The sequence below is a fragment of the Bos grunniens genome, chromosome 1 (assembly GCF_055505025.1).
Source record: "Bos grunniens cultivar Pamir isolate PY7600 chromosome 1, Bosgru_T2T1.0, whole genome shotgun sequence".
Classification (NCBI taxonomy): Eukaryota; Metazoa; Chordata; class Mammalia; order Artiodactyla; family Bovidae; genus Bos; species Bos grunniens.
Window position 1 is genome coordinate 25,222,357 of NC_141165.1, and position 4,172 is coordinate 25,226,528.

The 4,172-nt window shown below is 42.6% G+C and overlaps 1 pseudogene; it reads right to left on the reverse strand.

The window, feature by feature from the left end:
- Positions 1-2,206: 2,206 nt before the first annotated feature.
- On the reverse strand, positions 2,207-3,523 carry LOC147379140 (heterogeneous nuclear ribonucleoprotein A1 pseudogene; annotated as a pseudogene).
- Positions 3,524-4,172: the final 649 nt, after the last annotated feature.

Consider the following 4,172-nt stretch of genomic DNA (forward strand, 5'->3'; position numbering starts at 1 on the left):
AAAAGATACATGCACCCCTATGTTCATAGCAGCCCTAGTCACAAAGGCCAAGACATGAAGACAACCTAAATGTCCACTGACAGATGAATGAATGATGAAAATGTGGTACATGTATATCATATATATATATATCATTCAGCCATATAAAAGAGTGAGATTGGGTCATTTGTAGAGACATGGATGGACCTAGGGCTTCCCTGATAGCTTGGTTGGTAAAGAATCCAACTGCAATGCAGGAGACCCCGGTTTAATTGCTGGGTCAGAAAGATCCACTGGAGAAGGGATAGGCTACCCACTCCAGTATTCTTGGGCTTCCCTCGTGGCTTAGCTGGTAAACGATCTGCCTGCAATGTGGGAGACCTGGGTTCCATCCCTGGGTTGGGAAGATCCCCTAGAGAAGGGAAAGGCTACCCACTCCAGTATTCTGGCCTGGAGAATTCCACGGACTGTATAGTCTATGGGGTTGCAAAGAGTTGGACATAACTGAGTGACTTTCACTTTCACAGATGGACCTAAAGACGGTCATACAGACTGAAGTAAGTCAGAAAGAGAAGAGCAGATATCATATACTAATGTATATATGTGGAATCTGAAAAAAAATCGTATAGACAATCTTATTCACAAAGCAGAAATAGAGACACAGACATAGAGAATAAATGTATGGATATGAAGGGGGAATTCTCCAAGCTATGCTTCAAAAATACCTGAACCATGAACTTCCAGATGTTCAAGCTGATTTTAGAAAAGACAGAGGAACCAGAGATCAAATTGCCAGCATCTGCTAGATCATCAAAAAAGCAAGAGAGTTCCAGAAAAACACCTATTTCTGCTTTACTGACTATGCCAAAGCCTTTGACTGTGTGGATCACTATGGAAAATTCTTCAAGAGATGGGAATACCAGACTGCCTGACCTGCCTCTTGAGAAATCTATATGCAGGTCAGGAAGCAACAGTTAGAACTGGACATGGAACAACAGACTGGTTCCAAATAGGAAAAGGAGTACGTCAAGGCTGTACATTGTCACCCTGCTTATTTAACTTATATGCAGAGTACATCATGAGAAATGCTGGGCTGGGTGAAGTGCAAGCTGGAATCAAGATTGCCGGGAGAAATATCAATAACCTCAGATATGCAGATGACACCACCCTTATGACAGAAAGCAAAGAAAAACTAAAGAGCCTCTTGATGAAAGTGAAAGAGGAGTGTGAAAAGGTTGGCTTAAAGCTCAAAATTCAGAAAACTAAGATCGTGGCATCTGGTCCCATCACTTCATGGCAAGTAGATGGAGAAACAGTAGCAGACTTTATTTTGGAGAGCTTCAAAATCACTGCAGATGGTGACTGCAGCCATGAAATTAAAAGATGCTTGCTCCTTGGAAGAAAAGTTATGACCAACCTAGACAGCATATTATAAAGCAGAGACATTACTGTGTCAACAAAGGTCCATCTAGTCAAGGCTATGGTTTTTCCAGTAGTCATGTATGGATGTGAGTGTTGGACTATAAAGAAAGCTGAGCACCAAAGAATTGATGCTTTTGAACTGTGGTGTTGGAAAAACCTCTTGAGAGTCCCTTGGACTGCAAGGAGATCTAACCAGTCCATCCTAAAGGAAATCAGTCCTGAATATTCATTGGAAGGACTGATGTTGAAGCTAAAACTCCAATACTTTGGCCACCTGATGCAAAGAGCTAACTCATTTGAAAAGCCCCTGATGCTGGGAAAGATTGAAGGTGGGAGGAGAAGGGGACAACAGAGGATGAGATGGTTGGATGGCATCACCAACTCAATGGACATGAGTTTGAATAAACTCTGGGAGTTGGTGATGGCCAGGGAGGCCTGGCGTGCTGCAGTCCATGGGGTCGCAAAGAGTTGGATACAACTGAGTGACTGAACTGAACCAAGGGGGAAAGGGGTGGTGGTGAGATGAATTGGGAGATTGGGATTGATAATATACACTATTGATACTATGTATAAAATAGATAACTAATGAGAACCTACTGTATAGCACAGGGAATGCTCCGCAGTGACCTCAATGGGAAGGAAAATCACACAAGAGGAGATATATGTATGTGTGTGTATATGTACATACATACATATGTATAGCTGATTCATATTGCTGTATGGTAGAAACTAACACAACATTGTAAAACAACTATACTCCAATAATTTTTTTTAAACATACAGGTACCCCTGTGTTCATAGCAGCACTATTTACAATAACCAAGTTAAGGGAAAAGACCTAAATGTCCACTGACAGATGGATGAAGAAAATATGGTAGATATACACAACGGAATATTTTGTATGGGTGACCCTCTTAACAGTGAGCTTCAGGTCACTACACAGTAACTGTCAGTTCAGCTACACCAAGGTTTCTGAAGACAACAGCTTCTCCACCAAAGCAGGTTTTAAATAAATTTTGACTTGCCCATACACATGAGTATTGTCTAAAACACGCTTTCTTTGTAGCAGCTAGACCCTGCCACCATTGTGCTTGCCTGAAAGTTCACAAATCAGTTGTAACCTGCAGCCTCCCTGTCGCTTCTCTGGCTCTCCTCTCCTGCTAACCTTTGTTTCCTGGCAGTAATTAAAACTTTCTGTCACTGCCATAGTTACTCATGGTTTGGCAAAATACTGGCCTCCACCACCATTGGGGCCAGGACTTTTGTCTCCAAAGTTTCCTCCTTTCATGGGTCCAAAATTTGAAGATCAGTTGTCATAATTGCCAAGATCACTGTAGCTTCCACCACCTCCAAAATTGCTTACATCATTACCAAACCCATTATAGCCATCCCCATTGCCACCAAATCCACCACCACCACAGCTCCCACCAAAGACACTTCGACCACTGAAGCTTCCTCCACAACCGAGGTTGTCATTTCCATCAAAACCACATCCATGACTGCCACCAAAGTTTCCAGAACCAGGTCGACCTCTTTGGCTGGATGAAGCACTAGCCATCTCTTGCTAAGACAGGGCTTTTTTTACTTCACAGTTGTGGCCATTCACAGCGTGGTGTTTCTGAATGCCAATCTTGTCTATGGAGTCAGTGTCAACAAGGTTACAAAAGCCTCTTTTTTTGCCACTGCCTTGGTCAGCTGTGATTTCAATCACTTCAATTTTCCCGTACTATTTAAAATAATCTCTTATGTGATGTTCTTCAGTGTCTTCTTTAATCCCACCAACAAAACTCTTTCCCAGTTAAGTGGGCAGCAGGTCTTTGACAATCTTCTCTCAAGATGGCCTACTTTGGTTCCCAAAACTCTTTGATCCACCTTGTGTGGCCTTGCATTCAGGGCTGCATCCACCTCCTCCACAGCGGCCTACCTGACAAACTGGGAGCCTCTGGAGCCCTCGGGGTTCGGAGCCCTCGGGGTTCGGAGCCCTCATTCCCACGCAGTCTGTGAGCACTCCCTGTTGTTCAAAATGGCTCCTCAGACTCTCATCGGTTGTTTCAAAGCTCAGTCCTCTGATGAAGAGCCTCCACAGCTGTTCGGGCTCTTTGGGAGACTCAGATTTAGACATAACATCAGTGGAAGGGGGTAAACTTCTACGATGATTATTCTGCAGTATCCATGAGCAGAAAAGAAAAGCAATACATTTTTTTTAAATATCAAGATTTCTGGGAATTGTCTGGTGGTCCAGCAGTGGTTAGGACTTGATGTTTTCACTGGTTAGGACTTGATGTTTTCACTGGTTAGGACTTGATGTTTTCACTGCTATGGACCAGGGTTCCATCCCTGGTGGGGAAACTAAGATCCATCAAGCCTTGTGGTAAAACTGAAAATAAATCAAGATTTCTACCTCATATTTAAAAAAATAGAGGGTCTTTCAGCACTGGATTTGAATTTCCTTAAGGTCTCTGAAACTGAATGAACATCTACTCTCCCTATACAGCATTCTCTTCAGACATGATCTCTACAGACTTTTTTCACATGTTTTACTTATGGAGAGGGATGTACTTTTGGGCCCCTGTAATCATAAAAGCAAACATTAATTTAGTGCTTACTGAGTGCCCAACATTGTCCTCCTCAACACTTTACATGTATTAATTAATTTAATCCTCAGAACACCCCTGTGTATTAGGTTATCATTGTCCCTTTTTCTGATAAGGCATCTGAAGCACAGAGCTAGTAAATGGTGTAGTCAGCAAATGTGGTGAAGTGAAAATTGC